Consider the following 12,215-nt stretch of genomic DNA (forward strand, 5'->3'; position numbering starts at 1 on the left):
CAGCTGACACAGGCACAATAGGTCAAATAGCTTCGTTCAGTGCTATATTAGTCTATGATTCTTTGATGATAGTCCTTTTGGGTTTAATTGACTTCTAACCAACCACTAGGTTCCTGGTGTTGCTGAAAATTTGGTTCAGTGAGATCTGAGACACCAAGCACCATGGGGAAGTCAGGTGTCTCCTCTACTCCCTTACTTGTGTCAAAGTCTTTGAGATATGTCTAAGAGATACTGGGTATAAAAATCCTCTGATACAAAATCAAAATACTGTGAAAATACTGTGGATGCTGGAAACCTGGAATAAAAACAGAAAATGGTCTGACCTGCTGAGTATTTTCAGCATTTTCTGTTTTTATTACAATGGTCTTCCGAATGCTTTCTCTTCACAGATGACAATATCTGCCAGTGGTACTCAAAGAAGACCATCATACAGAGCTACAGTTGATTTAAACACCTCTATCCAATTTATGATACATTAAACAGAGAGTCTACACAGGTTTGAGGAAGATTATAGCTGGCATGGATTCATTGCACTTAATTTCGGTTCTCTGAGACTGAATTGAACACTGAGGTGTCAGGATTGAGGGTGTATCTCACCACTCAAATAAATGTCACTGACTGAGTTGATGACATTCTGGACTTCAGCTTCATCTTTTTCTGTCGATGTGGGCTGCCAGTTCTTTCCAGCTATTCTTCAGAATGTCCACCGTGGGAGGACTGAATCACCATAGTTGCTAAAGTAGTTATATTGCATCTATAAGCTGTCATTTTCTCTAAGGGCTCCACTAACATTGCTTCTTCTGCTAAGTTCACAATTACAACTCTCAGTTGTTCAGGAACTGCAGCCAAATGGTGGGTCTGGGCATTCAGCCAAGACAGGAATACTGATACTTCTGTTGTTGTAATGCAAAAGATATGTAGCTAGTGGTATGGTTGAGATGTGTAGATAATAAATAATGCTACTGATTTATCATCATTGGGATATCCATATGTTTACTTTATAAACATTTCACCTATAAATTTCATGGCAACAATGAACACCAATGTAATCCTAATAAAGTCTGAGGGCAATGAACTCCCATTTGCTCCGCAAGATAATCTAGTGAGTAACTGAATTATACAGACCATAAAGGTTGGATGTTCAATCCCCAGCTTCCACTGAATTAGATGACCTCATCTATGTGGTGATAACAAATGTCACAATTGACCAGAAACTGACCTGGACCAGCCATTTAATTACCGTGGCCACAACAGCAGGTCAGAGGCTGGGAATTCTGCATTGAGTAATCCATCCCTGACTCCCCAAAGCATGTCCACCATCTACAAGGCACAGAATGCTCCCCATTCGCCTGGATGAGTGCAGCTCCAACTCAAGAAGCTCAACACCACCCAGGACAAAGCAGCACACTCATCCACCCTCTTAAACATTCACTTTCTCCACTACCGACACACAACAGCAGCAGTGTGTACAATATATAAAATGCACTGCAGCAATTTGCCAAGGCTCGTTCAACAGCATCTTATAAACCCACGACCTCTACTACCTAGAAGGACAAGGGCAGCAGGCACATTATTCCATTCAAGTTCCAAGGGTATGATTAACACCAAAAAGGTGCACATCTGCAGAGGCTCCTTCACTTGGCTCACAACAGACGATATGGCATAGCTTTCCCAGAGTCAGCTTCACCAACCATTCAGTAATACCCCGTTACACATCATGGTCGGTTCTAGTAATAAATATCCAGCTCCTCAGCATGGCTGGAGCAGCTTTTCAAGTTTCAGTCTTTTCAGCTGGTTCCCACTGCTTCACTGCCACTTTCCAATTCTGACAACAAGCTGAAATCTGATTTCCTACCCTTGTGTATTCTTTCCAATTAGCTTCCGCTTCCCTAGCAACATGCCAGAGGCTGATTTCGCAGAATTGTGATGTCACAGCCAGAAAATGTAATTTACAAGCCTTTCGTAGAAACCAACTTAATTTCTGTTTCAGTTAGGGACTGTTTCAAAAAGCACTGGCTTTGAAACTCCAGTCAATGCAGACAACAGTTTGCAAATGCCGGATTTCATCACATGAAATAACTTGTTGCATTATCAAGCCTCACACAATAATAACGGCCAGGTGGATAAGGAGTTATTACTATTTCAGCAAGATACTGGAGAGCACAAGGTGACTGTGGAACCAAACCCCATCAAGAAGACTGTGCCTTTAAAAGAGAAATAAATTGGTGAGTAAATGAAAAGGATAGGAAAAAATAACATCAAAGAACAGACACAATGATTTTACTGAAAGTCGCTGAAATCTGTGACACTTACAATTGACTTTTGTTATGCTGATTTTCAATTACCATCAAGCAGCAATATGGGGATCTATTTGTCCAATCTGTCAGAATATAACTCTGCTTCTGCATATTATAAGAAAATATCATCATTGCCACTTAAGATGATGCGGGCTTACTTTTACTCTTTCGTGTCTGCTGCTTTTGTGCTAATTTGAAAACCTGGTTTCTGTTATATTATCTGAATATGTTTGTCTAGATTAGAAAAGCACAGGAATGCTTTCAATAATGTTATTGATTTGCATGGGTTTTGCTGGTGAGAATTGAATATACAGAACATATTAGTGATTAACTGGATCTCAATGAGACATGGTTATGATTGTTTACAATGGTGCAAACTATACAGACTGAAGAGAGGTTCAGTGCGAGCAAAGTTAGAAGCACAAACACAAACTCCACAGAGAAGTATTCACAAATGTACATGATAGCAATGCTGGAAAATTCCACATAAATGGCGCAGGACCATTGTGTACAATAAAAGAAGGCCTTAATTACAAGAGCTACATGCATGGTGAATCGGTAAACTGACATTCTGATGTGCTACAATCCCAAGTGGCAAGACATGAGTTCACAAATGCAATTCATCATTGGGCGGCGATGAGGTGAGACTTGATCTCACAGGGAACAGAGAAATCAGAGAGAAGCAGGTTCCAGATGGTACCTACACTGACCTTGGAGCAGATCACCTGTTCCTACCTCTGTCAGGGAATGGTGTGTTCATTCCCATGGGTACATAGAAAGTGGTCCAAAAAATGAAAATGGATTTACTTTTATGAGTTTGTAATATGTTGTGATTTTTGTAACTAATCCTTGCATCTTTCAATAACCCAAACTTTGTAAAATACTTCCTCTTTCTGTCTCTCCAGAACTGAAAATCTCATATAGGATATAAATCTTCTACTTCCCTGTTTCTGAGTTATAAAAAGTTTGCAAAACTACCTAAATATATAAATATTTGACAAAATTTTGCTTAAGTTATGACAACTACAACAGAAATTTGATTTATATAATAAAAAAGCATCTCCATGGTATTTCAGAAGGCCTGAGGAGGGTGGGGTTAAGTGGGACAGGGTACTGTACGGAAGGCAGAAGACTTAGGGGAAGATGGCTGAAAGCAGGGTCAACAAGATGAGTTCAGTGGAAGAGGTGTAATGGGTTTAGGAAGAGAATTACAGAGCATGAGAATGTCATAGCTAAATACTCTGCTGTCAGTGGTGGAGTGGAAAGAATGCTGAGAACAGAATGAGCTAGAACCTGAAGAATGGTGAACAGAAACTGTGATTTTGGACAGGAGGTTGTTGGATGCAGTTAAGCCATGGAGCAATTTATAAACAATGATTATGATTTAGAAATGAGTATGTTGGTGTGTGGGAGCCAGTGGAGGTCATGAAGGACAATGGTATTAAGCGACTGGGACTTAGAGTGGGGTACAATGAACCAGTAGAGTTACATAAGGATATGTTTAGTAGTGCATTGTATGTAGCCCTTGACTGTGCTCAAAAAGGCAAATTTGGCCTGAAATGCTCTTGTAATACAGGCCAAAAACCTAGTTGGCTGTGACCATCTTCTTCTCTGAATGTAGATCAGTTCCATGAATGAAACAAGCGGAGCATGTTAATCAGAAGACATTATGTGGAACTACACATTCTCAATGGTCAGGATTAATTGACATGGATCCTGAAGTTATTTTCTATGTATATTTCGGACTTGTATTTTATGGGCTAAGGGAGAATTGTATTTCTTTAAGTGAGAAACCTAGGTGAAGGGTGAAGACCCAAGGTGTGGGGCACTGTTAAACTTGAAAAAGGTACAAAAGATACATTTGGAAACAATGGTTAGCTAATGCCAAGTTTTGGTTTTAAAAGTTTGATGAGTGAGAAAGGGAAGTTTTGAGATCCTGGGAAAAAATGATTTTGGCGACTCTGCAAATTTCAGCACAATTCAGAGCTAAGGGAGAGGAAGAGTATATAGGAAGAGTATATAGGAAGGTGTTTTTGGGAGTTCAGAGGCAATAAAAGAGGCAAGTTCAGAGGAGTTCTGAACACAGAAAATAGAAGAAAGATTGTGTAAAAGAGTAGTTAGAGTCTAGAGTTGAGTAGGGGGATTATCTACAACAATATAGCACCTTGAGTGTAGTAAAACTTCTATCAGACAATATGCTGTTCTTGTAATCTGCCCTAGTAAGAAATGCTAAAAGAGTCTTCCCAAATGTAATCGCAGTGTTAAAGTCTTGGACAGAATGGAGGTTTATACAGAGAATTGAATGAAGTGAAGCACAGAAGAACTACTTTGGCCTGAAAGAGCAAACAAAGCTTGTTGGAGGCAGCAATAGTAATTGAGGAGATGTTTCACTTGAGGTCAGAGGTGATTACAAGGCTGGGAATGTTGACAAATGAAGAGCAAGTAATGCTGTCTAATTAAAACATTCAAAGTGGCTCGGAATTTGCAGTAGTAATTCTGGCAAGGCTGTCAGCACTCACCATTATTACTGTGCAAATCTGACAACAACTTCTGGTACTCACACATACGCAGTTTGATGCAGAAATCCAGAAATTGCTGTCAGTGATACCCTACTCTTACTTAGGCTGTGCTGTTGCAGTCCACACTGATACAATCAACATAGACGTCACTGATGAGTCATGAACTTGAATTAATTACTCTATTTTTGCTGGAAAGGGTGATGAGATTCTTAAGCCTTATTTAATCTGGAGTAACTGAGTTTATAATGGTGTACTAAGTCAAAATTACTAATGATCAACCTCTCTGGCCCTGAAAAATTAATTTCACAGGATTGGAGTCTCATTCCCTCAGAAGAAAACTAAAAATGTTTCAATTTTAAGGAAAAATATGTTTTAAACTTTGCAGTTTATGTATCTCTCTTAACCCCATCTGCTTCTCTCAAACTTCATTCTTTCTGTGCATTTTATTATGATCCTCGACCAAACCCCTAAGTTCTTGGTATGATCCAGTTGAGGACCAGTAACTTTTTGTTTAAAGTAGACAAAGTTTGAGATTCAAAACACTTGCTAAGAGAATAAAGCCACAAGATTCAATGGATCCACAACCAATAATAAACCTTACTATACAAGGTCAGAAAGATAAAACAATTTACAATATCTATCTTGTAATCTAACATTCAAGGCTAATAAGAATTCCATGTTTACTAATAGGCAAATAGTAGTCACCACAACACAGTGCACAATAAATGGTAGATGCAACCAAGACAGATTCCACAGATTTCTCAACAACCCGCCCAGATGTCAGCAAACACTGAGTCAACCAATGTCACTGGAACTCCGTCTCTCTCGTAAGGGATTCTAGTCTTCATCTTCGAAGATCTCACCTTGGAATTCTCTCCAAAAGTCACTCCAACTCGAATGGCCTCAACAACAGCCCACTTCACAGGGTTTCAATCTCGTCTCCTGAGACTCCATTCCCCTGGATTCTTGAGTCTGCACTCCAGCACCAATTCACCAGCATAGCTTCAGCTCTTCGGCGGCGCCAGGCAGAATACTACTGCTCCAAAGGGATACCTTCGCCCCAACAGCCCGCAGCATGAGGTCACGAACATTCTCCTGCTTTCTTCAATATCCAGGGGCTGAGTTTTGCCCTCAACGGGTGGGCTCGGCAGGGGCGGTCAGGAAGCCAACAGTCACCTGCGATCAGTGCTGGACCATGATTTCACACTAGTGGGCCAATTAAGGTTTGCCTAGTGTGAAATGCGTGCGGCAGTGCTCAGTGCTGCCTGTGTGGGGGGTGGGGGGAGGAGGGCGAGTGCACAACTTCACACATATGCACGGGTGCAGCTGGAAAAGCTGCCTCAGGTAGCTGAAGATATAAAAAATGAAAAATAAAGAATTATAAAATGGTAAAGAAAAAACATGAGCAGGGACATGTTCTTAATGAAACGTTAAAATTTTTATTTTGCTTTTAATTGCTGTTGGAAACCTCATCCTGCCCGTGGATGAGATTTCCTAAAAAGTGCAAAGGCCGCTTGGCCTTCTCCCCTGCCTGCCAACTGTAAGACAGGCAGTGAAAAATAACATTTAATTGGGAGTCTGATTGCCTTAATAGGCCTTTCAATTGTCGGCGGGTGTGCTGCCGACTCCTGCGCGTGCCCGCCAACCAAAATATCACGCGAGTGCGCAAGGATGTCGGGACGCTCGCCTGATGTCATCGCATGCCATCTTACACTCGTTCGGGTCGGGCGCGCGCCCACCCGACAAGCGTAATATCCTGGCCCAGGGGCTTTGCCCGAGACCCCATTACTGAAGGTCTTCCAACCTCAACTCTTTTTCTGCTTGGAGCCTCTTTCCCCGTTCCTCTCTCTTCCTTCTCAACAGGGACCTCTCCTGTCCCCTATCCCTTTCCCCTGTCTGGGATTCCCTTTGGGCCCTCTCGCCGTTCCCTCTCCTCGCCCCTTGTCTGGGACTCTTCTTGATTATGGTGCTCAACTCCCAGGTCACATGGTCCAGTTTTCACACCATTTTCTTTTTACGAAGGTACATTGGGCCCGTTCTTGACACGAAGAACTGCAAGACGCCAGATTGTGCATGCGCCACCCCCTCCCGATCCATGCATGTACGAAACTCTTGAGGCCTCTCAGAACATGGAGCTCCCAAGCTCCCGCTCAACAAGATCTGGCGACTGTAACAAATTATTCAAATACAATTTATGTTCCTGGCTTTTTATTTCTACTTTGTCACTTGTGAAAATTCTTCATTCTGATTGACTGATCAGACCCCCTGCTGCCTGCCCTGTTTTTTTGGATGCCGCAGATCCCCTGTAGAAGGCACCAAATTCAAACTGACTTTGGAAAAGAGGGTGTACGCACTCTATAGCCTGCTAAAACTTTGTGGGAAGTTTTCTTTGAGATCAACGGCAAGCAATGTCCCTTTGCCACTGATTGCAAAGTTCAGGCCAATCTGTTTGAACATAACTGCAAGGAGAGAGAATTTTGGATATTCAACCATTTACTGTGTTCATTGGAGTTGGAGTAAAAAAAACAATGAAGATGTAAGAAAATGAGAGGTAGGTCTCTAACCTGTTGGCATCTCCAGTAGGTTTTATAATTAAAGTACGTCTAAAATGAGCGCTGTACATTAAATGTGATAGTATGCTATGTGATAACCAGTCATTTTGGGAACAGATACAACTTCAGTATTCTTTAATCAGGTTAATTCAAATATAAATGCAGGCATAAGTTTTTTAGTCATTAAACTACATTTATATTCTTGATAATCAGGCAGTTACTGTGCAATGAAGTATTGACAATACACAGGAAGCTGTGCTCCAGCTTTTAAGCATGTTATATAAATCACACAGCTGTACATTTACACGACTGTGTAAGTCATTTCATTGTACTTAAAGGCTTTATGACACGCATTATAGGCTTAATTATTTAAAATTAGCATTCATGTTTTTCCAAACCTTGTTCTCAGAGAAGCTACTTGTCCTTCTGCAGTCTGAAGAGTGGGATTGTCTGGCCCACATGTCACTAAGTGCTCTCTATACAAGGTGCCCTTGTCATGAAACAAGTTGACTTATCCTGTTGCAGCTCTCCTCAACAGAAGTCACAAAATGTTCAAGATTGACCATTAATTTTCAAGCAAGTCCTCCAATGTGATTTTGTTCTGATTGAATTCCCCATGATGCAAAATATATCACTTAAATATTGAAATTTTAACTGGAAGTAGAAATGGGACCCAAAGTAGCCACCAAAACCACTGCAACCTTTTAACTCCCAGGCCCCCAGCTAGTTTTCCACTGAAAGCCAGTGGGAAGTGGCAGCTGGCATGTGGCAGGTGGGTTTGCAATGTTGGAAAAAAGGAGGCCAGCACCAGAGACCAAAAGGACAGTCCCCAGCACTAGGGTAAGTTGTGGGGGAGAGGTTTGGAAAGGCTTTGCAATCTCATCTTCTTCCTATTCCTACAGGTGTACTGAGCTAAGGGACTTGGAACTTCACTGAGGTTTCTCAATTAAAGTTTAAAAGTCATAGGGCAGCATCTTCCGGTCGGCAAGCGGGGGCGGGGCCTGCTCACTGACACGTAAAATGACACAGGGATACATCAGGCATGCGTCCCGACGTCACCCTGCGTCATTTAGATTTTCAGTTCGCTGCGCGCCCGCCAAACTGTCAACAGCCTATTAAGGTCATTAAAAAGCTAATTAAGATGATTAATGGACCTGCCGTCCAACAGGGCGGGATAAGGTTTCATGAGAGTATCTAAATTTTTATGAAATGTTTCAATAAAAGTTATGGGCATGTCTCAACTCATGTGACAATGTCACATGAGGGAACATGGCAGGGAATTTTTTTTATCACCTTTATTTAAAGTTTTCAATCAGAGCCGATCTCCCTGAGGCAGCACTTTGCCTCAGAGCGATCTGTGCGCTCTTTTGCACGCATGTGTGAAAGAGTACACTCTCGGCTCAGGGAACACCCCCCCCCCCCCCCCCCCCCCCACCCCATGCCTGCACAGGGAGCACGTAGTGCTTCCTGGCGGACGTCACCCTCGGTAGGCCTTAACTGGCCCGCCCACCTAAAATGGCGGCGCCCCCCCTGACCAGGGGCACCGATCGGAAGGCTGCCTGCTGTGCCCACTCCCACATTTCCCCCACCAACGGGGGGAAAATGTTGCCCATAAAGAAGTTCAGAATTAACATCAAGAAACTTAGCATGTGACTATAGAATTGTGAGATAAAAGCAAAATACTGCGGATGCTGGAAATCTGAAATAAAAACAAAAATAGCTGGAAGAGCTCAGCAGGTCTGACAGCATCTGTGGAGAGGAAGACATAGTTAACGTTTCGGGTCCGTATGACTCTTCATCAGAACTGAGGAAATATAGAAATGAGGTGAAATATAAGCTGTTTGAGGGGGGTGGGACAGGTGGAGCTGTCAGGATCCAGCTCTAGACGAACTCTAAATTTCAAAGAAGTATAACATCCAAATCGCAAATGTGTAGGAGATAAAGTGTACACCCCATCAAGCTACTTACACTCTGGCCTCCTCCAAAGGACTTACCCTGTCTGACAGTTTAAATGAATCGTCCATTGGTATGTACCAGATGTAAAGTCTGGGTTCAAGTAGAAATGGGTAAAGCCCCTAGAAAAGAGCAGGCCTGTTCCCAACTGGTGGCAGACACAGTTTCTCACTGTGGCGGCAAAAGATTTTCCTCAAGTTGGGAAACAACCCATTTTATAAATTGAATGGTTTCACCATTGGCAGCTAAAGCTTCCAAATGTTTGTGACTGCATTCCAACTACGAAGCCTAGCTCAGTTTAGTCATGGAGGATTGAAGCTATGTTTGCAGCTGGCAGAAATTATCCATTCGTGCTGTCAATTAAAAAGAGTGAATGGTCAAATCTCCATCCACTGGCTGTACCCTATGTAAACAAGTCCCTGCTTAGATAGCTGATGGTATCTCAATTCTAGAGATGCATTGTCAGATTAAGGAAACCAGTTTGAAGAAAGTAAATATGGGAACTAGTTCTTTGTGATTCTAGAGTAATTGAGTCTTTTAACTGGTAGCAGAGCTCATCATCACTGACATGAATGCAAAAGCGAAAGAGACTGAGCCATGTTTGAAGTTCACTCTTTGCTGACAGGAACAACAAAAGTAGGCAATATCAAAGCACCATTTTAAGAAAGGGAAACCTTTTTTCTTTCAGCTACACTTCTTCAACCAATACTACCAAAAATAACAGACTGACTGGCTATCGCACTGATCACTTTATTCTTTGTGGAGTCTTGCTGTGTACAAAATAGCTGCCACATAAGAGCATTCACTGGCGAATTATGTGAAATTCTTCAAGATGTTTCTGAAAGATGTGAAAGACTATATCACAGCTATGTCAATGCCATGTCCTTCATTTTCTAGCTGGACTTTTGCTGCATTGGATCCTGGAATTTTTACTGCTATTTTCAGAATTCCATTCTGCAATTACATCTGGATATTCCCATTTCTGTCAGATTGGGTTTCTGTAACACCTTGAGACGGTTTCCAATATTAAAGACACACCAGAACTGAAAGTTGTTCTCCTTGTAGTTTGTAATTGGGGTTGTGACGGAAAAGTCAAAATTCTGTTGTTACCAGGTTTTTTTTCCCCAGGACTTTTCCCTTGTATTTAGGGGGGTCACGCTCGAGTGTGTTGTCCACCTTGGGATAGCTGAAAGCCTACAATAAGAAATATTGCATAGCATATATTTATTCTTTCAAATACAGGTTTGTGCTTACTTCAGCAGAACACATGCTAAAACTTGAAGCAATATGATACACAAATTCACAATGCATTACAGATTTTTATCAGAGCACTAACAAACAGAACTCAAGAGTTATCAGGAAGTCTGGAACTCTATTCCATCAACCCATATGGTGCAGGTACTCAATTGTAAACAATGGAAACAGCTCTGGGGGTCAGATTGGGAGCACAAACTGATAAACCTTCCCAAAACTTACTCATAAAGACCAGTGACCCTATCCTGTAGGTAGGCAGGATCCTCCCCAAGAATTCATCACATTTATCCTGATGTTGTGTAGATCCTAGCAGGTTCACAATCAGACCTCAATGTGCCAATGGCTTTACAAAATATATACATGTATTCTTCTCACTTAAAAGAAAATAAGTAATGCTTTTTTTTAAAAAACGGCTTCAGGCATAAGTGAGTTTTTGAAAGACTTGTTTTTAATTTGGGCTCTTGCAAATACTATTTGCTTTCCATTGTGTGTTCTTTCAAGCCAGTGTTGTACAAAGAAACAATTTATTTTGAGGACGTTAGCCTCACATCATATGGTGTTACAAATCTAACCTATCATATTTAAATGAAGCTTCAACATTACACCCTTAGAGATATCATTTACCAGCTTTGGGATTTATTAAAAAAATATTTTGAGTCTCATGCATAAAACTGGATTAATATTTAAAAATTCCTTCAAGAGCAAGTAGAATTTTTCAACAAAATATTACCCTTAACTGAAATCACTCTTACCAGGAGCATACATTCCCCTCATTAATAATTGATTTAATCGTGGTATGCGGGCAAATTGCTGTTAAACCAGATTTTCAGCATTTGTAGTTTCTTCTTTTTATCTTTGCTGTTAAGTCAGCTGCTTTTAACTGGAGCAATACTGTAAAGTGCAGAGCATTGAATCTAAAAGAAAAGCAGGGGTGAATTTTATTTGACATCTAATAGTTGGATGCCTCAGTGGGAAAATCCCCGGGTCGCTGAAGTAAGAGGACAGACACATCCGTTTGCTCTCACCCTGTAAGAATAGCCTATTAACACATTCTGAAGCTTTTGTTACATGACTGGTAGCTGTTAGTGGGTAATTAATGGTGTATGTACCCTGCAGGACAAAAAGACACAGGGTCATTTTAGATCATTGGGGTACATTGGAGCTGAAAAAAATTGCCAGCTTTATATTTATTTGTCTCAGCCTGTTCACCACCTTCCCCATTTCGTATGTTATTTTTGTCCTGCCTTTATATGTTCTCCAGTATCACACACCATTCTCTAACTGACAGGACAGAGGGGAAACCTTTTCCCAAGCCTATCTGGTAATGCAAAGTGTTTTGAGGTGAAAGAGCTCATTCTCAGGCAATAATGCCAGCAGGACCATTGAAATGAATAGAGGTAAAATAAGCACATAGGCCAAACTTGCTTTGAAATGGAAATTTCTCTCACTTGTTTGTTTTACCCTGAATAGTCAATAGTCAGAAGCAGCATCTGGAAGAGCAAATTGCTTAATTTTTTGAACTTTTACAGCAATTTTAAAAATAAATGCTGGAAGGATGTTGGTCTTGCAACGCAAACTTTCTCTTTGGCCAACTTGATAGCATTTCAGCAGTTTTGCTCATGATTGTTCTTGAGATTGAT

Source organism: Cetorhinus maximus, chromosome 12, assembly GCF_964194155.1.
Source record: "Cetorhinus maximus chromosome 12, sCetMax3.hap1.1, whole genome shotgun sequence".
NCBI classification, from domain to species: Eukaryota; Metazoa; Chordata; class Chondrichthyes; order Lamniformes; family Cetorhinidae; genus Cetorhinus; species Cetorhinus maximus.